The sequence below is a fragment of the Hermetia illucens genome, chromosome 1 (assembly GCF_905115235.1).
Source record: "Hermetia illucens chromosome 1, iHerIll2.2.curated.20191125, whole genome shotgun sequence".
Taxonomy (NCBI): domain Eukaryota; kingdom Metazoa; phylum Arthropoda; class Insecta; order Diptera; family Stratiomyidae; genus Hermetia; species Hermetia illucens.
Genome location: NC_051849.1, coordinates 160122096 through 160145858, shown reverse-complemented (window position 1 = coordinate 160145858; position 23763 = coordinate 160122096). Strand labels below are relative to the sequence as shown.

At 43.0% G+C, this 23763-nt stretch overlaps 1 protein-coding gene across 1 annotated transcript in view; it reads right to left on the bottom strand.

Moving 5' to 3' along the window:
• LOC119647262 (protein turtle) overlaps positions 1–16433 on the bottom strand; it is a 792821-nt gene extending 776388 nt beyond the window's left edge. The window contains exon 1 of the mRNA XM_038048144.1: positions 14222–16433. The gene's annotated coding sequence lies outside the window, so the exon portion shown is untranslated. The remainder of the gene's footprint in view (positions 1–14221) is intronic.
• Positions 16434–23763: the final 7330 nt, after the last annotated feature.

Below are 23763 nucleotides of genomic sequence, written 5' to 3'. Positions count from 1 at the left end.
ATCAAAAATTGTTAAAAAATCTAAAAACCCTATTGAACCCTGCTTCTAGATTCAATACGGTAGAACTATTTTAGGTATCTGGTTACTATGTTGTAAAGGTAAATAAAATCTTGGATGCCTTCCCAAAATAAGGTTCAATTCCTCTCTTGCCGAGAATGGAACCTAGCGGTTGGAGTGTCAGAAGCATTGGCTGATGATCCTTTCAAAACTGGTAAAAAACTTCTCATAATGGCAGGTGGCAGAGCCTTGATGCTGCTAGATACACTAAACTTTTCCAGTCAGAACCAAATCAATATAAGGCAAAGTTTACATCATCGATCGAGATTTGCAGAAGTGTTGCCAGCATTCTGACTGGCCATAAGTTACTAGCTGGACGTATGTTCAGAATTTGGATTCTCCAAGATGATATGTGTCCATCCTGTAATGAGAAAACGGAATCCACGGAACATTTTCGATGCGAGTGCCATATCTATGGATGCATGAGACATCACATTTTTAGTGTTCCAACTGCAATGGGTAGCATGACAACTACTAGCGGAAGTCCTACCATACATAAGCGAATCTGAGACATTCCTTAAAATAATCATGCCTCATGCCTTAAAATAATCCAACAAGCTCTTGCCTTGCTGCGCCTGCATTAGAGTGATCCTAGAGCAATATTCAAGGGAAATATTCTCCACCATGGAAATTATCCCTTCTGTGTTAACCACTTATTCCTTTCGCTGTTTCTTGTTATGTTAGTTTCAACTAAGGTCCGTCCCTTAATCTAATTTATCATCATCACCCAATCATCTGGAATGTACATATTCTCCCGGTACAACTTTGGCATCTCCCACTTGAAATTCAGAGGAGATCTTTCCTTGCGAGTTCCGGGAAAAGGAAAGAAGGACGCTAAAATCAAAGAAAATCTAACGATAAATCATCATATAACTCATATTCAGAGCCAAAGATAATCAGTTCAGCATGGAAATTCAATGAAAATTAGTAGTAAATTATAGGAGCAACAAAAATCCATAATCCGAGAAAAACATTAAGACTTTATAATTTCGTAAGGAATAGACGGCTGTTCCACTCAACAACCTGACCGCACCACCAAGCCCCTCAACTAAAAATAATAAATTTAATCTCAACCGTAGTTAGTCGTCCAATATGATGGAAGAAGCAAATTAAGGTTCTTTATGGACAACCGGCGAGAGTCGTGTGACTTAGTGACTGGGGCAGACTCTCGTAAAGGACGTTACAGCACCCAAATCGCTTATCATCAAATTATGGATTAAATCGACACTTCCTTTTGTTACTACACGAAAGTGTACAAATTTTCAATTGAGGTCACAGAACAGTAAATTCACACCCACTCACAACCTAATCTAAATTGTCCTGAATCCGCCGTATCATGAAATTCCTGTGCTTCTAGCTCTTCCAGATTTTCTTTCCTTGTCTCCTTTAACAGCTCGTTTTGTATTTTGACAATCGCGGAGGCACCTGCAAACCAGTTCTCCTTCGTCCACATTTGTCTTCAGTGCCTCGTTCATAATGTTCTTTCGTTCGTCAATTTCAAGTAATGAAAAATCATGTGATCTAGATTTTCTAGTATGCTAACGCATCCAGGACAATGCAGGAAAGCGTCCAAAGCGCTCGTTTGGCTGCAGCAGCCAGCGTGTCTCGTGACGAACTTAATTAATCTTAGTTATTCCCTTGCGTTAAAAATGAACTTATGCATTCACGGACCCGTCCCATCTGCGTTTCCTGCATGCAATTGCAACTTTGCCGGAACTAGCGCATGCATCCATACATCTGGTACGAGAATGTTGACTGGGATCATTCCCGCTACTACCAGCTCTGCCGCATCTGATATGGTTCTAGAAACTGTGCAGACTCCTAAAGCTATCAAACAGTAAATAAACTGCTTCTATCTCTGAAGGTTTGCAAGCATCTACGCCCCTACAACGAACACATATAGAGGAGTGGATCACACCACTTTAGCTAAAAGCAATCTCCGACTATCCTTCGGCGGGCGGATATTCACAGCATCCGCCAAAATTCGCCTGAACCCTTTCCAAGTTCACTACAAAACTTATTGCATTTAAGTAAAGTAAGCATGCCGAAATCCAAAACCAACTGGCGCTCAGACCTTTGATACAGAGTCTGCAGGTGGCTTATTGAACTTGGGAAACAGAAGCAAGTTTTACTTTTCCCACTGGACAGAAAATATTCCCTCTTTTAAAAAGTCGGTTCTAGTTTGCACTACCAACATCAAAACTTTGTTAAGAATGCCATCCATTTGTCTAGTTGACAGCTATCCTCTCATATATCTCCCGTAATTCATCATCGGTAACTGGATGTATTGCGCACTCGTTGCATCTCCCCCATCCCTTGATTTTCGATCATTTTGGTGAGAAACAACAACTACATCATATGCTTCCGTGACTCATTAAACAGTCTGCTTGTTTTATATACCATTCAATAACATATTGCCCTTGAGTGCCTCAAAAAACATGTACTCTTAAAAACCTCCACCGCCCAGCTTACCGACATTCTGCGAGGGCTCTTTCTGGTGCTCGACTTCCCTTTGATTTCTATATATGGTAACATGTGTATGTATAGTGTTTGGTAGGCAATGTGAATCAAGTGATTATGAATATGCCATGCTACGCTCCTGTCTAACGTAGTGCTTACATACGTCAGGCCCTAAATGAACCATAGTCCTCTTGTGGGAAACTCTATGAGCACCCAACATTCGCAAATTCGTTTTACCTATGAAGTGAGTGTAGGAAATATATTTCCCTATCATTCGCTCTCAGTTCGAAATCAAAACGCAGCGGTCAGGTTGTAAATCGATACCGCTTCATTACTTGCAGCGGTACAATCCTGGCGCCGCCAGGGACCGTGTATGACTTAACCACGCAACAGATTCATACACGGGAAATAGCGAGGTTCAACCCGAATGCCAGAAGGTAACATAATTTTCACAGATGAACTCACTGCATAGACTAGGCATTTCTAGATCCCATGTACCTGCAGTAACTCCTTTCAAATCAATGACCAGATTGCTCTCGATTGTAGACTGTATACTGTGGCACAATCACGACTGCCAGGCGGTACGACGAGGAGATTGCTTTGGCAATACCCATAAACGAGTGAAAAATTAAATGCAGTAGGTTTACCCTGTCAGATGCAGTCGGTTACAGTCGAACCAGCGAAAATCAGTCGAACCAGCGAAGAACAGAAAAATTGTTGAATTGAATCAAGAGGTGGCAAAGATCAACCCATTATCGACTCGATATTTGTAGAATAGGCCATTAAAAGCCAAAAAATTTGTTAGTTACTATATCGATTACACCAACGCTGCTCTCAATATCTGACATATCTGACAAATCAATGTCCTAAGTTTGTACCCAATAGATCATAAAATTTCAGCCGGGAGTATGTTAAAATCATTCCATGTCTCTGTCGGTGCTTATCATTTGCTTTTATCATGGACACTATCACACACGATATTCGGTGCGTACACCATATTCACTACTCTATGCAGATCGATCATGTTTTCATAATATCTCAATTAAAAAGCTAATGTGGAGCAAATTGCCCAAAAGTGAAATGATCGCCTCATGCAGCCAATGCTGTGACGAAATCTGAATAAAACTGAATAAAACAAGACTGGCTGTAATGAAATAGGCCGCAATTGAGCGATTTAAATATCTCGGACTAATGGCATCAGTCAACGGCAACCTGCAACCCACAGCGGGGGCTTTTTGTGATCCCGACGCTTGAACGAACATTTCCATCCAAAATCTATCAGAGTGTTATTTGCTCACCCTAGCTAAGATTGCCCTGAACGTCGAAATCAATGAGGATCTACCAAAAGACGGACTGAAACAGCGATGGCTTAATATGATATGATAAATGGTGATTTGAGAGCGTTTCGACTTCACCTGGGCCAAACCTATAACCGAGAAAAGGGGCGAATTCGATCTAGACGAACGTACCCCACCACTGAACGAAACAAAACTACAGATATGTTTATTTTTGGTCTGGAATTTGTCTCTCATAAAAAGCGAATAATTCCCAAAGTTAAGTCACATAAAACTTAATTAACACCCCATCGGAAATTTCAAAAACCTGATGAAACCGCCTGAAAAGCATTTTTTCGAAAATTTGATTATTATTCTTAGTATATTCTAAACGTCGGTATTTATTTGCAATGTCGTCGACTAAAAGAGTTTTAGATATGCATGGTTGATACAGACTTCTACTTACTACGTGTAAGTTATAAATTACCAACACTTTGATAGTCCTGTTTAAGCTTAATGGACGTTGACGGATATTTCCACTCCTAGAGCCGTGCCCAAATCGAGTCCCTTTGAATAGATACTTAACATATTGCTTCTGTCAACCAATTAAACCCAGCTCGATCCGTCAACTACCGAAACCTCATCTCACCCTTGGACGACATTCTCCAAAATACACACTCTAAAAAAAATCTACGACGGAGTCAAAAAAATACTCTTCGCAGTATTCCATACTGAAGAACAAGACCCCCAACCTCGATACTTGCGTTCATGATGAATCCCGCACCCTGTATAATAACCACATCCATAACCGTCTGTACAACATAAAGCGCAATCCAAATATTGCGAAGAGTCTCCCTGCGACTTCACAAAGCTACCAGTCGCAATGACATCCTGCCACAAAATGTTTCCCCTGCTAGGACAAATACTGCCACCACCAAGTTTAGGAGAAACAGTCCGTGCAATTCATCGGCTAAAAAATCATAAGTCGTCAGGAGCCGATGAAATTACAGCGAACTGGTTAAATATGGAGGCGACCAGTTACACCAAGTGGTTCATCAACTTGTGCTCAAGATATGGGACAGCGAATCAATGCCTGACGATTGGCAACGAGGCATTATCTGTCTCATACATAAAAACGGAGATATCACACAGTGCAGCAATTATAGAGGTATCACGTTGCTGAGTACCATCTATAAGATATTCTCCACTATCTTACTAGGCCGGATAGCCCCATACACCCAGAACATCATTGGCCCATACCAAAGAGGCTTTACTCCAGGCAAATCAGCAACAGATCAGATTTTCTCTCTGCGGTTTCCGGTAAGCGATGGAAAAACTGTTGGAATATGGACAACAGTTGCACCATCTGTTCATCGACTTTAAAGCCGCCTATGATAGCATAGCCAGGGTAAAACTGTACACGGCCACGAGAGAATTCAGTATCCCGACGAAATTAATAAAACTGACTAGGCTGACCCTGACCAATGTGCCAGGCCAGATAAAAGCAGCAGGTTCACTCTCAAGACCATTCGACATCAACAACGGTCTACGACAAGGGGATGCCCTATCATGCGTCCTCTTTAACCTGGCCCTCGAGAAAGTAATCCGTGATGCTGAGGTGAATGCAAGAAGTACGATCCTCTTCAAGTCCACCCAACTACTGGCCTATGCTGACGATATCGACATCATGGGAAGAACCACCCGAGATGTACAAACTGCCTTCATCCAGATCGAGCAGGCGGCTATCGGCGCGAGATCTTGGGCTGCACATCAATGAAGGCAAGACAAAATATATGGTGGCAACGTCAGCACCGAAGACGAATCAACCAACAACATCAAACCGCACTGGTCAAACACAAACACGAAGAAGAATAAGGATAAGAGAATACAACTTTGAGACCGTTGACAATTTCTCCTATCTAGGGTTGAAAATCACAACCGATAACAACTACGATGATGAAATCCGCGCACGGTTGTTGTCAGCCAACAGAGCCTATTTCAGCTTACAAAAACTGTTCCGCTCGAAACGTCTCACCATAGGGTCAAAGGTCTGACTGTACAAGACTATGATCTTGCCAGTCCTCATGTATTCCTCGGAAACTTGGGTTCTTAGCAAGAAAAATTGCGAACTCTTGGCCGCGTTCGAGAGAAGAATCCTCCGAAGAATTTTTGGCCCCCTACATGAGGATGGACGATTCCGTAGCCTACACAATGACGAAATCTATGAGCGATACCATGACCGTCCGGTTGTGGATAAAATCCGGCTCAATAGGTTACGGTGGGCGGGTCACTTAATCCGTATGGATGAGGATGATCCCACCCGGAAAGTCTATAAGGGCAATATCTATGGTAGAAAAAGAAGACGAGGCAGACCCTGCCTAAGATGGAGCGATGGCGTAGGTCAGGCCGCCAGACAGCTTTTAGGGATATTGAATTGGTGGACCTCGGCGAAAAACCGGGATGTCTGGAGTTCCTTATTAAGGCAGGCCTAGACCGGATACCGGTTGTTGCGCCGTTGATGATGATGAAAAACTTCAAAGACTAAGTCAATTCATCAATCACCTCCCTTAAATCTACACAATAATATTCCCAAACAACCAACTAATCCGGTCTGTTTCAGTACTCACATCTCCCAGCCGGGCTAACTGGCTCTATCTCATCAATTAACTTTTTCACGACCAAACCGTCGCAAAGTTCATTAAGCAGAATCAAAACAAAAAATTGACCGAGCTTGACAATATCCCAATCATTATTCACAAAAAATGCTTTTTGCGCTCTCTAGTTAATGACTTTCTACTGAAAGCCAACTTCTCTGCGAATCGGAAGTGGGCTCAAAACCTTAATGTCCCTAAAAAACCGAAATCCGCTTTTTTCTGATAGCTACCATCCTTTCAACCTCTGCTAAAATCTTCGAACGCACAATACACAATACAGTTTGCGAGTCGAAAAGTCATTCGGTTGAACACGCCCTCCTAATCCCCAAAAGCGGTATCTCCCTCGGAGTTCATTGCAAGAAACCTTCAATAGTCTGTCTCCTTGACATAAAGAAATTGTTTGATTCCGTATGATAATACAGATTAGTTATTACCTAAACATAGTAAGCGGGCAACCCCGTCTGATTTCATATTTGGACGAGCGTCACAAATACTTTACCAAGGAGAGACTAGATCACAAAATGAGAGTAACTACTAAAATGTCTTCTGACACCAAGAACCTATCGCTCAACGTCATATCTGTATGACGTTAATATGGCACTAAACGATGTGAAAAATAAACTCCACAAAAGATCCAAATTTTCTGCTACAAAAAGCTAATAAGACCTTTGATTACTTTCGAATTCATCTCATGTTTCCCCTAGACTTATGAAAAGATAAATTTTTCGCCACTGTACCAGCATATTTAAATATGGCAATGGTACGAAGTACACATTCAACCGGGTCCTCCCATATGCTACGGTGATGACAAGATGCGCGATAGAATTCCTTGAAAGTCACACGTAAACACTCTAATTACCAAATGTCTGTGGATCGAGATCGACGAGGGAAATTCCCTCTATAAGAATGATTTCCCGCAAGACCTTGTTCCCCAAAACAATGATGTCTATCTGTTTGCCAGAGAAGGTAAAGTAGTACTCTACTCCGGGCGCCACTCCCACTCTCAATTCATCCCGCCACCCAAACAAAATGGCTCATGCCATTCCTAAACCCCTTCCCTTCCCAAAACCAAAATCTATCCCAGCACCACAACCCTCCTCCGCACTCAATATTTGTTAATAACAAATCGGAATACCGGAAGTTTGATGCTTCGGGTACAAAGGTTTTGTGTTCATCTTATGTGAAAAAATTCCAATGCACATTTTCCCATTCATACATCGCTTAAAATTAAAAATATTCCTTGATATATCCAACTCCGCCATTCATATGAGCTCACCTTATATGATGACGACGTCATAAACATCTTAGATTACAACAAATTTACGTGAAATACACAGCTTTGACCTTCTATAACTTTCTTAACAATAGTTGCATTTTCTTCAAACTTCCAAAATTGTTTATTATATTATCAATTATAATGGTACCAAATTTCATACTTCTGGGATGAACCTAGGGGGAGGGGGAGGGGTTCCCGGGTTAATTTTTAAAATATGGTTACATGTGGGAATGGGATGTGTTGAGGCCTAGATTTTGTATAGGTCCACCATTGTGAATGTTTTGAGATTTTTCTGTTGGATAGGTTTTGAGAAGGAGACCTTTTACACTTTCCGGGGCACACATTTTGAGCCCTTACTCCCTATGTTTCGCCCAATATCAGAAGTAAGTTTCGGAAGGTACTCATCGAATCCTTTCATTTGATACCCCACATGACCATATTCTGGGAAAAAAAAATTACACCCCCCATTCACATGTATGAGGAGACTTCTGTCTATGCCAATATTACTATTGATTCATTCAGAACTGAGACGTTAATTTTCGCATAATGCTTCGAGATGCCATAAACAATCTTCAATCTGATAACGACTCTCCGACTAAATAGATACACATCTAGATAGAAAATCGAAATCATCCAGATTACGCAATTTTTAACGCGCCTGCCTTAGTAGTCCTTGATGTTAATGAACTCTACTGGAAATATAATTTCCTTTCAATCCCAAAACTGCTACAGGCAATTGGCTCTAACATTTACTTCAACTGAACGTATTAAAACCCCCAATTTAGCCATGAAACTGCAGATAACTGATACTTAAATAAAGAGTTAGGAATATATCGCATAAGAAATATAATGAAAGAGGGGAAGTTCATAATCCCAGTATTTAATGTGCATAATTGGAGTTCTTAACTAATCCGACATAATCTGAGCGGCATTGGTCCCGATACACTTTACACATGTCATCAAACCTTCAACTGAAGCATCCAGATTCCCATGGAAAAAACAAAAGGCACCCTCCTATCAAGAACATGATTGTCCAACGTATTCTTGAATAAATTAGACATTTTCACCTCCAGCTTCTTGAAAACGCATTCATAAAATATTACCAAAACATACTTTTTATATCTCAAATCACCCATTTATGTAAATTAGATAACCCCCGGTTTGAGAAAAATAATTATAGATAAAACAATAGAAAGAAGTTTTTCTCCTATCAAATTCCATTTCAGTGACTAAAAGTTGAGCGTAAGATATTGTGAGAACTCTTTAAGATTAGAAACTTTAAAGGAGGAAGTATGTGTATCCGAAATGAATGCAGCCATCATCAGGGTAATTAACATTAAAACCTAATTATCAAACTCATTTTTCTCTAAGCGTAGGGGATTAAATGCTGGGTCGCGGCTGTTGATAAAAAGTTACACTTGAATGAAATTTAAGAAATTGGATGAACCTTGAATGGAAACAGCGAATAGATTAGAGTATCTGGGCAAGTCTCAATAGAGTGAGTGCGGATGAAATTCTAACGATTGTCTGTTTGAAATGGTCGGCATTGTAACAAGGTTTACTACATATTGTGCTCTGCACACAATAGAGGTGGAATCTCTGGGATTAGATGCGGGTTCTTAGTTTAATCAATGAACGTAAAGAATACACTTCCAGCAAAACTAGCTCCAAAAATGTCATGAATTTTGTATAAAAAATTTGTTTTGGATCTGGATTTGGTTTTACTTTTTCATTTTTTGGTACCCCTTTTCCATACGGAAAATGATCTAATTAGTGGGATTGGCGATGGTCAATGACCATCCTGAGTGGCCAGAGGGGTGGGTTAACCCAAAAACGTAAAAAGATGGCGACATTGACCGTGAAGATCCTCCCGCAAATATTGAAGCTCCATCACAGTGTTCTATCAACATGTGCTTGGATGCGTCTGTACTACATAGGCTCGGGGATGAGGGTAGTCCTTTATTGGTATTATAACTTTGTTAATAATAGTGCGACTTACAACAAACTTGGTAGGATCAAGCTCTATATTAAGGGGGGTTCTGCAGAAAATTACTGAAAATTATAGTAATATACTACTATTAACTGTATTTGAAGGGATATCGATATGGAAGGTATTTCGGAGTCTAGGCACGATACGGTGGCAGCCTCTTGACTTTTTTCAGATTTTTCGGATTGGCAGATTCTGAGAATAGCCCCGTTAAATAAATGATTACTTTCGAACCCCCGAACTCCCCGTCTTTCCAACAAATGTCAAAACTAAGAGCATCTTCGGGAAGTACTAACCGAGACGTTTGATACCCCACATGACTATATTTGGTGGAAAAAAAATGTACACCCCCCTTTTGCAAGTATGGGGACCTCCCCTTAAATTCGTCGTAACAGGATGTAACTTACTGTATGCGTGAGCGTTCACAGTTCCCACCTTTCCACCAAATTTGGTGTCAATCTCGGCTACAGTTTCCAAAAAAAATGCGTGTGAAGGACAGACAGAACTCAAGGCGGCAATCAAAATAGCTCCAAATATGTTTGCCGAGGCGTTCACCACATGCCTTAAAGAAGGAGCATTTCCTACACAATTGTCTTGGAATGACCTTGGATACGAAGCTAATTTAGGTTCCATGGATATACACAGCTGTAGTTCATCTGATTGTCACTTATGCCTCTCTTGTGTAATGACCTGTGATAAACCAAGCTTACGAACTACGTCTGTGGACGCTACTGAGGCTATATGATCTTGTCCAAAGGACGTCCTTACTGTATTCCTGCACCTTGCTCCACTCGTCTCCGGAAATTAGGATACTGGCTAGCGTCGTATTACGACATAAAGGAGACTTTGAGCATGGCCAACAGCTAAACTTCAAAAGAAATTTTGGTGCGGGATTCCCAGACAAGACAGAGTTGAAGAAGCTGTATATTGCAGATTTCAACGGAAGAATTTGTTCATTCTCCACTTCCACAAAGATTGCCGACAGTTGGAGTAATTCCATTTGTCAGAGCCACTGAAGTCAACGGAGCAATCAAATTAAAAAAAAAAAATTAAATTAAACAACAGGACCATAGCATCTGAGCTCTGGAAAGCGAAGAGTTAAAAGGTAGAACACCATCTGATTGGCGAAAAAACACCACTGTTCTAATATGGAAAAAGGGTAGTCCAATGAGAGAATGTTCAAAATACCATCCGATCCGGTTTTAGTCCCATACCGTGAAGATTTTCGAACGCATTCTGCACAACCAGGATCACTCTCAAGATCATTCAACAGCAACAGGGGTGCGATCCTCTTTAAGTCCACCCAACCACTGGCCTATGCTAACGATATCATGGGAAGAACGACCCGAGACATACAAACTGCCTTCATGCAGATCGGGCTGGTGGCGCGAGATCTTGGGCTGTACATCAATGAAGGCAAGACAAAATATATGGTGGCAATATCAGTACCGAAAACCAACCAACCAACATTATCAAACCGCACTGGTCAAACGGGAAATCTATGAGCGATACCATGACCATCAAGTTGTGGATAAAATCCGGCTCAATAGGTTGCGGTGGGCAGGTCACTTAATCCGTATGAATGAAGATGATTCAGTCCAAAAAGTCTATAAGAGCAATATATAGGTAGAAAAAGAAGACGAGGCAGACCTTGCCTGAGATGGAACGATGGCGTAGGCCAGGATCCCAGACAGCCTTTCGGGATATCGAATTGGTGGGCCTGGGCGCAAAACCGGGATGTCTGCACTTCCTTATTAAGACCGTGAATCAAGCCAAGTTTATCAATAAATGCGGAGCCGCTGATGCAATACACGCTTTTCGATTACTCATAGAGAAACACCGTGCGAATCATCACCCTCTTTACATTGCATTTCTGGATCTGGAGAGACTGTTTGATCGTGTGTCAGACAAACTCAGCTGGACAACACCTAATGCCAGAAGAACTCAAACGTTGGGTTAAATTGCTCTACAATACCACGATCTGAAAAGTAAATTTCGAAGTGTGGTGAGTGTATCAAAACCGCTTTGTGTCTCTGTCGGTATTCATCAAAGAATTATCCTCTCACGGCTCCTCTCTCTTCTTGTTATGCACACTATCCCACGGGAAATTCAAGATCCAGCGCTCTATACACTGTTTTATACAGATAATGTTTTCCTGGCGTATCATAGCAAAAGTAATCTCCAGAAACAGTCTCAGATTGAATCTGAATAAATTGACTGATCCTCATGAAACAGACACTATCACTATCAATGGCAGTGACCTGCCCGAAACTGAGCAATTTAAATATCTCGGGTCAATGCTATCAGCCAATGGAGAATTGCGTTATGAAATTGCCTCACGTATTAGCGCAACCTGGATGAAGTGGCTGAGTGAAGTGAACTGATGTTCATTGTGAAAATTTACCGTAGTGCCGTCCATCTTGTGAGTATTGGTCGACTATAAAAGGCATTGAATGGAGTCTCGGGGTAATGGAGACGAAGATATTGACTGTACTAGTGGCATAATCACTTGATCACATCCGAAAAGCTGATATCCGTGATCGATATGAGGTTACATGAATCGTAGAAAAATTACGAGAAAGATATCTTCGATGGTGTGGCCCTGTAGATGGCATAAACGAGAATTCGCTTGCTAAGATTGGTCTGAATATCGAAGTCGATGGTAACTGACCAAAAGGCCGGTCGAAACAATTGATGGTGGTGAAGTGGTTGGCGACTGCATCCAAATCAGGCCTTTGGCAGAACAAAATGGCACCACTGAGCATAACGAGCCGACCTCACTTGTGAACGGGACAAAGGGGTAAAGAAAAAGAAGATGATACCATATTTGTCGCTGCAGAATCAAAAATAAACAGAAACATTCCCCAAGATATACCAATGCCTTCTTGGTGGAGACACTGGCGATACGAGAGGCTTATTGGCGGATGAAGTGTGATCTGACGCTTAAGCAAAATATAGCTACTTTGACTGACAGCCTAAGTCCGCCCGGTACGCCCAAAGCCTGTTCCCTCAGAGTTCCGAACCGACGAACCGGCTAAAAGGGGTCCCAATTTCAACTACCCCGCAGATGCAGTCTACGTATCGCTGAGGAGCGGAATCTATTCTATTTGGCCATTCTACGAAAAACCAAGGTAGGGAAAGATTATGAGCTAGACACGCGTGAATGCTCACAGCAATCCGCACGAGCCATTGGGAAATAGGTGGTCATACTCCATACTCGACATATCCTTTAATAAGCACTACTGAAGCTACGTTAAGGAAGGCAAGAGTGTCATGCACTCCCTTTGAAAAGGCATTCATCGTACGGTTATGTTTCATTTGGAAATCCTTGGTAAAACTAGTTGGCTCCTACAAGATGAAGTTATGATTTCCAGGTTCGTCTTTAAAATGGTACTATATTCTTTCATAATTACAAAAAGAAAAGAAAGGTTACCAGATAGGCGTAGCGTACTGGTATCCAAACGATCATAGAAAAGGGATAGAGCTGCCAATGTTCTCGGAAAATTCAAAGATAAAACTGGCTCAACTTTTCAAAAAAATAACAACCATATCCTAGGAATATGTTCTGACAGAAAAACAGTGCTACCAACACCTAACGGATATATCATGTTATGTCAGGTAGAGTGGGAACACTACAAGGCGCTGCTTCCACTTGGCAGCACATCATACCAGCCGTACTCAAAAATTTTCTGAACCACAAGGTAGCTAGGATTCATGCTTTTGAATGAAGTAATTTTAACTCCTTTCGGCAGCCGGAAATCTTTTGGAGGAATCCTGAGGGTTTAACTGACATGCATCAAGGTGACATGAAAACCCTAGTATGGGTTCTGGCGAAGCTTTGTCTCCTGAAGAAAACCGGGGTGATGAACTTCACTATCTGCAGGCGTCCTAAGGGGAAGGCGGTGTGCGGCTCCCACAGACTTGCAACTAAAATGACTCCGAGAGGTCATCTTCAATGAATCATTTGCACGTTCAATATCTTCAGCAAAAGTCCTCAACAGCTCCCCCCATTTTGTATACTAACCAAATACCGGAAGATAGCCTCAGTAGATGATACAATAGATGCAGGCGAGTAGCCGGTGGAACATTGACTGACAAAAAAGGACACAATCTGTGTCCGTTTTATACAAGTACAGCTCTGTCCCAACTAGGGTAAGTGGCCAAGTAGCCTGCAATTGCACGCTACCACTCGCCAATAAGTTTTCAGCAGAATAAATATATTGTTAAACCCATTTCAAGAATTGATCGATTTTAAGGAAGATATTATGAATCCTGACACTGATGTTTAACCATGACATTTAAAGCTTTAAGGCTAAATCTTTAAAAAGAATTTAAAGCCAACAGTCAAGAAAACAATATTTTCCTGAAGATTGAAACTATGTAAAGTTCTTCTTAACAACAATTCCCCTGGAAGGAAGCAACATATGCCTTAGTAAACGAGTAAATAGCGAGAATATCCTTGGTCATTTAGAAATCTACTCGTATCTACCTCTTTAAAATTGCCAAAACTCACCTTTTAATATCGATGACTCCTTATTTTTCCGCCATTTGTTTGATGCCTTGTTTTCACTTTTAACTGAACTGTAATCCAGGGAACTTGACGATGGATAGAATCACGAGATCACTTCTCTCACAACTTTAAGAAACTTCTTTTCACGTAGATCACTGGCACTGATTCGCAAGGTATTTCGGCACTAAGTAGGTACTCACTCGCCTGTTGAATTCTTCAATTCTCTACCTTCTTTGGTGCTATTATTCAACCCAGAGGCTAGTTCTACCATCCAATCTATCACCAGAAAAGATGTTCAAAAAGACTCACTTCTCGTATCATTCGCGCTGATAAGACAAATGGGGGACCATGTATGTATCTATCAACAAATAATTTACACGATAAATCGAACGTGGTATTCAACGCGTGCAAGGGATTGGCGATAAGTTCACCACATACGGGTATCAACCGCAACGTTTTCCTTACAATTTTCTTTCCGGTGCATCTATCACTTGCTCGCGACCGTTAACATGCAGTTTCGTTTGTAGCGGCGTCCCACAGGTTTCCAGTTGAGTTCCCTTATTATTCTCGCCGCCTGTTTTCCGCAGTTCGCAAGGTATCGCTATCTCATACAGCTCTCCGCGGGTAATTTGCTCAGCGCGGGATACTCCACTCAAGATGCATTTATGCTTCTTAATTAGATACTGTCGATTGTTTATTTGTTTATTTATTCGTCCCAATAGCTATCGAGCATCGAGAATCTGCAACTGCACTTTGAAAATCATTCAAATTGAGCAGGCTGGAGCCGCACCTTTTGAATCGTGACGCCCGGCAAGCCGTGCTATCGTCTTGGACGTAGGAGCAGTAACATTCGCCCGGAATAAGAACACAATATTGAGCTGTCTCGAGTGCAACCAACGTCGACAACGACCACAACCTTTTTCCGTTTTCTTATATTGATTTTTCCGCCGAATTTTCCACACTATGCAGAGGTACACTCCCGGTGTTATAAAACAATAACGAAAGAACAAATATGCCTTTGCGATTACACAGCCACAAGCGCCCAGAAAACGCGAGCCCGAACCAAAACACTAACAAATTTCACGACACTCGAGGGATAATGATTGAAACTTCACGGGGGCGATGTTGTGTGTAGGTAGTCCTGTTGGGAACGAAGCCGAGCGCACTGTCCAAGGACCGTGTCTTAACCTTTCTTCAGCGTATGTTCATGTGAATCGCGCTCAGTACTATCTGCCGCTGGTCACGATGCTTCGCTATCGCAGAAATTCCTCCTGAAAGGTCACTCGGGCAAAGGAAGCTTGACTGCGAAGAGATGAATTCGGCCAGTGGGCTCTCCCTCAGTCTAATCACTGGTTTCAGTGAACGAATTCTGATGCCCAGAACTAGCAAGAAAGAGCATTCGTTTGATGTAGGGAGGCGAATTCCTCGAGGACACCCCTCAGCAATAAACACTGAACCGCGACGACAACCGCGACAACGCCGACAAAAACACAATCAACATAAGAATGGCAACATATCAGAGAGCCAGCCAGCCGGTCTGAATATGTTTGCCGCCCGAATAGACTACTCCTCTGCCCCAAGGTGGGTGATATACAATACAAAACTGACTTCAGTTCCTCGCGTGCAGGTAAGACGGTAACGGACGAGACGAGGCGCTTCTCGAGCGCAAAGCAAAGCAGAGCACCGGAACACCACCAAGAAGAAGTATCTCGGCTTCACCTGGTTCACCTGGCCGGTCGCGTGTGTTTGTAGGTATTTTTTCTTGCTCCTGTTCCTCCTGTTCCTCTTGTTCGCGTCGTCTTCCCTCTACTTCTTAATGTTCTGTTTGTTCGTTACAAGTTTCGAACTCTCTTCTTGGACGAATTTCATTCCAGGCGCTGCTGACTGGAAAACAAACGCCTTTCCTTGGGCCCGCAGAATTCCGCTCCTCTCACACTCGAGGTTTATACAAACATTGCAGCGGATGCTGCCCCAAAACACATACGTTCCACACACCTTACAATCTCAAACGCTGAGCTAAGCCAAACGCTAAGCCGCGGCGCCAAAAAACCGGGGGACGGTTGCAAGATTCAAGCTCGAAGCCAGTTTTCTTCTCCACGAGACCAAGACAAACCTTCTCAACGGAGTCGAGCGTAACCCAACTTGCAATTAGCTTTTCTAGGCTCTTCTGAGCTTAACGTATGTCCATCGCTCCTAATAGTCACCGAACGTCTGTCTGTTTGGGGACTGGGGCCCGGTTCTCTTAAGACTTCCGCCTTCGGACACTGGGACCGCTCGTTGATGTTTTCATGTGGCTGATAAGTGCCCATGCCGGTTGCGCTGCGCAAGTCTCGTATTCCGTCAGTGAAGCGCCATGGAGCTCGGATGCTGTGCGGATTTCGAGCCTAGAGACGAGCCCAATTCAGCGGAGTGGTTGCCCCTTTAGCCGGGGCCCAATGGAAGTTTGAGAACCGCTCTAAGTAGCGCCCAGTGTGAGGCTGTTTGAAAAACACTCAGTTCGTGCACTTTCCATCTTTTTAAGAATCTGAAATGATACTACATAGATATTATCCGGAAAACGAAACGCAAAGCAGTTGTAAAAACGAGATAGTTTCTCACCGTACGCATGATCCGACTCCCCAGCGCTCGCTGAGAAGATTCATTCAGCCAGCTCGTCCCCATAGTGCAATTGCTTGATGCAATTTTGCTATAGCTGAATCGCCCCAAGCAGTATAGCGTTTTTTGTCGAGGAGATGACGGCAAAACTACAATATTAATGAATTATGAGGAATATGAGATGATGACTTGTTAATTAATGTTTCGTATTTACTCACATTACCTTGTTTTTTTACTTTGTACTGATCTGGATCGAGTTAAGTCAGAAAAGTTAAAATGCTCGCTTTGCATGGGATGAATTAGATGAGCTTGTCCAGGACTGGCCAATTAAGTTGTTGATTATGACAAGTTTTATTTACTAACGAGACAACTGGCCAATTAGTATTGATTACAGTAAAATGTTTATCAAAAGTTTAAGTATTGCTATGTCTATGTTATGCCTATTGTTGCCTATATTATTGCAGGAGATCTTCTAGGAGTTTCCAGCGACTTCCTGAAATATGGTAATATCCAATTATTGACTTTATTCATCATCATCATCAACGGCGCAACAACCGGTATTCGGTCTAGGCCTGCCTTAATAAGGAACTCCAGACATCCCAGTTTTGCGCCGAGGTCCACCAATTCGATATCCCTAAAAGCTGTCTGGGGTCCTGACCTACGCCATCGCTCCATCTTAAGCAGGGTGTGCCTCGTCTTCTTTTTCTACCATAGATATTGCCCTTATAGACTTTCCGGGTGGGATCAGCCTCATCCATACGGATTAAGTGACCCGCCCACCGTAACCTATTGAGCCGGATTTTATCCACAACCGGACGGTCATGGTATCGCTCATAGATTTCGTCATTGTGTAGGCTACGGAATCCTCATGTAGGGGGCCAAAAATTCTTCATCGTAGCTGTTATCGGTTGTGATTTTCGACCCTAGATAGGGGAAATTGTCAACGGTCTCAAAGTTGTAGTCTCCTATCCTTATTTCTCCTGTTTGACCAGTGTGGTTTGATGTTCTTGATTGATTCGTCTTCGGTGCTGACGTTGCCACCATATATTTTTTTTTGCCTTCATTGATGTGCAACCCAAGATCTCGCGCCGCCTGCTCGATCTGGATGAAGGCAGTTTGTCGTCTCGGGTGGTTCTTCCCATGAGGTCGATATCGTCAGCATAGGCCAGTAGCTGGGTGGACTTGAAGAGAATCGTACCTCTTGCATTTACCTCAGCATCACGGATCACTTTCTCGAGGGGCAGGTTAAAGAGGACGCATGATAGCGCATCCCCTTGTCGTAGACCGTTGTTGCTGTCGAATGGTCTTGAGAGTCATCCTGCTACTTTTATCTGGCCTCGCACATTGGTCAGAGTCAGCCTAGTTAGTCTTATTAATTTCGTCGAAATACCGAATTCTCTCATGGCCGTGTACAGTTTTACCTTGGCTATGCTATAAAAGGCGTCGATGAAAAAATGGTGCAACTGAAATGCATATTCCAACAGTTTTTCCATGACTTACCGGAAACCGCAGAGAGAAAATATGATCTGTTGCTGATTTGCCTGGAGTGAAGCCTCTTTGATATGGGCCAATTATGTTCTGGGCCTATGGGGCTATCCGGCCTAGCAAGATAGCGGAAAATATCTTATAGATGGTACTCAGCAATGTAATATCTCTATAGTTGCTGCACTGTGTGATATCTGCCTTTTTATGTATGAGACAGATAATGCCTCGTTGCCAGTCGTCAGGCATTGATCCGCTGTCCCACACCTTGAACACAAGTTGATGAACCACTTGGTGTAATTGGTTGCCTCCATATTTAACCAATTCGGCTGTAATTCCATCGGTTCCTGGCGACCTACGATTTTTAAGCCGATGAATTGCATGGACTGTTTCTTCTATGCTTGGTGGTGGCAGTATTTGTCCGTCGTCTTCAGTTGGCGGGACCTCCAACTCGCCGATATTCTGGTTGTTCAGTAGCTCATCAAAGTACTCAACCCATCGCTCCAATATGCCCATTCTGTCGGAAATCAGATTTCCCTCTTTGTCTCGGCAGGATGAGCATCGAGGTGTATAAGGCTTCATCCTGCTGACTTGTTGGTAAAACTTCCGCGCCTGGTGCGGTTGCTCCCTGTACTGTTCTAGTTCACAGACTTGTTGGTTCTCCCAGACTTCGTTTTTCCGTCTGTGAAGTCGCTTCTCCGCTCGACGGAGTTGGTGATAAGTCTCTGCGCGTGCCCGCGTTCTTTGAGAATGCAACATTACTCGGCATGCGGCATTCTTCCGTTCCGTTGCTAGCTTTCATTTATCGTCAAACCAGCCGCTCCGACTCCTTTTGCGGCTGAGGCCAAGTATGTTTGTGGCCGTATCCATGATAACGTTCTTCAGGTGATTGTGAAGATCATTTATTGATGCTGCATCTCCAGGTCCTCTGTTGACTGCGGTTATTGCGGAATCCATTTCCCTCTTATAGGTGTCGCGGAGGACTGTGTTGTAGATGGTTTCAGTGTTCACTCTCACCTGCTTGTCAGGGGGGATTGTAGGTGGTATTGTTATTCGAGCTCGGAACACCATGCCAACGAGATAGTGATCCGAGTCTATATTGGCCCCCTATATGTTCTGACATTCATCAAGGCTGAGAGGTGGCGGCGTTCAATCAACACGTGGTCAATTTGGTTGAAAGTGGTCCCGTCTGAAGAGGCCCACGTATGTTTGTGGACCGCTTTCCGCGCAAACCAGGTACTGCCAATAACCATTTCGTGTGACCCTGCTAATTGAATAATCCGCAGTCCGTTATCATTTGTTTTTCCGTGTAAGCTATGGGAGCCAGCGTATCGCCTGAATACGGGCTCCTTCCCTACTTGGCTGTTAAAATCCCCAAGTATGATTTTGATATCATATCTGGGACAGGCTTCGAGAGATCGTTCTACTGCCTCGTAGAAAGTATCCTTCTCCGACTCTGCAGTCTCCTCTGTAGGGGCGTGAACGTTTATGAGGCTTATATTTCTATACTTGCCTCGCAAGCGCACAGTGCATAGCCGTTCGCTTAGGTTTTCAAAGCCGATAACAGCAGGTTTCATTTTTTGGCTGACTAAGAAACCTACTCCGAGCACATGGTTTACTGGATGACCGCTATAATATATGGTGTACCGGCTCTTCTCCAGGAAACCGGTCCCTGTTCATCGCATCTCTTGTAACGCTGTTATATCAGCCCTATATTGGGACAGGGTATCGGCTAGCTGCTCATCAGCTTTATCTCTGTACAAGGAGCGCACGTTCCATGAGAAAATGCGCAAATCGTTAATCCGTTGTCGTTGCCGGGTTCGTCGTTGTAAAGTCCATCCTGTCCGAGGCTCCTTTCGCGGCTTCGTAACATCGGTTTTCTGTGTAGGGTTGTCAGCCCTACCCAACCTCCAACCTGGAGGACCAGTTGGTACAGTTTGTCCCGTTTTTAGGGGCGGGAGACTCGCCTTCATCCTTCTCCGTCTGCAGCTTTTCGTTATAAAAGAGCGCCCAGCGGTCACCACGTGGAGGTGGAGATAGGGTTTGGTAGTAGAGCTGTTGGTGTTGGTTCAGCAGGCATTTCCCAGGTTTTATGCTCCATCGTGGGTACCAATCCACGTTTCGCCCTGGGACCTATACTACCCTTTGACCTTTGACCACTTTATTAAAATATAAAATCTTCACTAAAATTCTAAGAGGAAGAATTAAACTGTACACCGATAAGATGGTTGATGAACATTTGTTTCAGAAGATCGACGAATGATCAGCTTTTTATGGTCAAACATCAAATATTCATGGCTTTTGAACAGGGATATGAGAGTATTGACCGAAATGTACTGTACAAAGTAATGTTTGACTTGAGAATTCCAGCAAAAGCCTTACCAAAATGACAATGTCCGAAACAACAGCGCAGGTCAGAGCCGAAAATAGTTTCACAGATGCGTTTGAGTCAAACGTCGGTTTAAAACAAAGAGATGGGCTGGCACTTATGTATACTATTCAATCTGGCACTAGAGCAGCTTATACGAAAGTTGCAAGACGAAAATTATGACGCAAACGGGAAAAATTACGCCTAATAGACAAAATATATCGATCGGCGAGTAAAACCTGGAAAATGCATACAACTTTATATACTTAGGCGTACAACTGACAAATCCAGTTCGCAACTCGGTCCTACCGATCTTAAACGCCAACTGCATACTCAAAAAAATAAAGCTCCGAGTATACAAAACTATAATCAAACCTGTGGGTTGCTACGGATTTAAAACAAAGATCCTAACACAAACTTCCGAAAAACTGGCCATTCCTGCGAGAGGAGGGTCCTGAGGAGAATAATAGGAGCTACACGAGGGGATGATCAATGGCAAATCAGATATAACCATGAGGTGTACCAAATATTTGACTCCCTGACCACTTCAAACTAATAAAACTTCGGAAATTGAAATGGGCTGGCCACGTCTAGCGTACGGACTAATGATAACTAATGGCTATTGAAAGAGAAGGCATAAGGTAACAAAAAGCCCCAAAAGTGCTGAACAGATATGGTTGACGAAGACAGCACATCACTGCTCAGATTTCGAAATTGAAGGACGCCATTGATGGAACAAAATGGATGAAGGAAGGACATACTAAAGGCCAAGGCCCGGAATAGGCCGTAGCCTCTCGATGACGATGACTTTATTAAGGCACATATCGTGGTGCACGGTAATTTGAGGTTTAGATATCATATTTCGATTAGGTGCTTGGGAGTAGGTCTTTTCTTTAAATGAGCACTTTTCAAGTTCACTGCCAATTCCGTCTTTCGATCACAACGCAAACAGGTACCAGGCGTGTGGGCCGACCAAGTTCTTCGTTTGTAATAGTATCAGTGCAGCGTACGCCGATGAGACGACACAAAAAGGTGTTGATGAATGCTTGGAGCTTTTAAGTAACAGAGGTGGTCACTTTCTATGTGCTACTCACATATAGCAACACAGAAAGAACACTTGCACAAGACAGTCTTAACTTGATCTTAATGTTGAGATTACTGTACTTCAAGATTTTAGACAAAGCAGCGGATCTAGCGCCATTAATGCGTCGGGTAACATCTACTTCGGGCCCGCCGTCGGCAGAAACAACACTTCTGAGGTATACAAATTGATCAACACCTTCGATGTTCTGCCAATCAATGCAGTTGGGAAGAGTACGATGATACTTCAGACTGAGAATATTGGTTTTGTTGGTATTTATCTTCAATCCGATTCTACTTGTCTCTTTTTCCAAATCCAAAGCCATTTCGCCAAGGTCGATCACCCGGGCAGGAAACAGATATCATAATCGTAGTCTAGGTATTTAAGGAAAGATGTCATCGTCCACTGACCTCAATGTCCTTCGAACAAGGTAGCATGAAGAACTTCACCGATAACAAGAAGAAATAATATTGGTGACAAGATGCCACCCTGGTGGACTCCGCTTTGGACCTCAAAAACCTGTGAGATTTTACCTCGATGCAGCACATGGCATTTGGCGCCATCAAGCCCCTCCTGCTTGGAGTACTCCAGATATACCTCCGGTTCAAGCTATCGAAGGCTTTCTTGAAACCGATGAGTAGCAGGTGAAGTGAAGATCTAAACTCCGAGCGAAACTAGCCTGCTGTCTATCAATCTAGATATTTCTTGATGCTTTCCAGGATTATTTTAATTATAATCTTTGCGGCGACAGAAAGCACGCAGATACCCCTCCGACTGTCACCCTCATCATCCCCTTCTCCCGCTCTTCGGAAAAAGTCTCCGATTTCCAAGATTTTCGTACGAGTGAAGCAACATGTAACTCTGCGGGAAAACCGTCAAGCCCAGGGGCGTTGTTCCATTTAAGTACATTGACGGACGAAATGATTCCTCATCTGCTTGAAAAAACAGTTCGTATCCACATATTACGACCATTTCATCCACAAGAGGCGGCACTTTGCCAGACGTGACACGGCTAAGAACCGTGGTAAAGTCTTGTTTCCACCTTTACCCGTGCCAACTGATGGAAATTAGACCCAAGCGCTTCTAAGAGTACTAATTGAGACCTTTTGATTTGGTAACCCACGAGGCTATATTTGGGAAAAAATTGATTACAGTACCTCCTTGAATATATGAGGAACCCCTTAAACTCAGTGTAAAATGATGGCATTCACTGCATGCTTGAGCTTCATAGCTCCAACATACGTACCGAATTTCGCGTCAAACGATTTGCCGCTACACCGTTTGTCATAGAAAGCCGGAATTATTTGATTGCTCGGAAACGTTAACCATGCCTCGAAGGTGAATTAACTTTCCAGTTGCGACCTTTTGCTTTCGTCAATGGACAAAGCTTGGATTCTAAAATGATTGCACACTTCTCATCTTCACATTCTCCAACTTCTGCAGGTATCTCAGCGGTATAGACTGGACATTCTGAGACTAAGGGACGTAAGATAGTGGGAATCAATCTAAAAATCATCCCCCTCCTTGCAGCGCCGTATTATTGTACTCTAGAAACTCTGCGGGAAGCAAGGCTAAATCCACCGTTAGATTAATATTAACTGAACCTACAGAGCATGCCCACAGCTCCTTAAAACTTAGTATCATACTGGCTGCGAGGTATCAGTCCTAATTAGGAGACGGTAGGAGGAAGAAGGAGGACAGGAAGAAGGAGACTAGCGAAGAAAGTGGACACTCATCCGATGGAGACATGAGTGCCACGAGTGAATGACGTGGTGAGTTGGCCAAGGCGCAGTTGAGGTTAAAGAGAAAACGCTGCAAACTGCAAAGCTGTGCCAAGGAAGTGTTGACGAAAAAAGAGGAGGTCCAGATGGCTGCCGGTAGACAGATTGCCGCTAGACAGCGACATGTCGTCCGTCGTGAAAATTCCAATAACGTCATTCTAAAATACAACTACCTGCTAACCAAGGAGATTGACAACGTGTAAGGACAAAGCAGAGGAGCTAATGGTTGGCAAAGGTT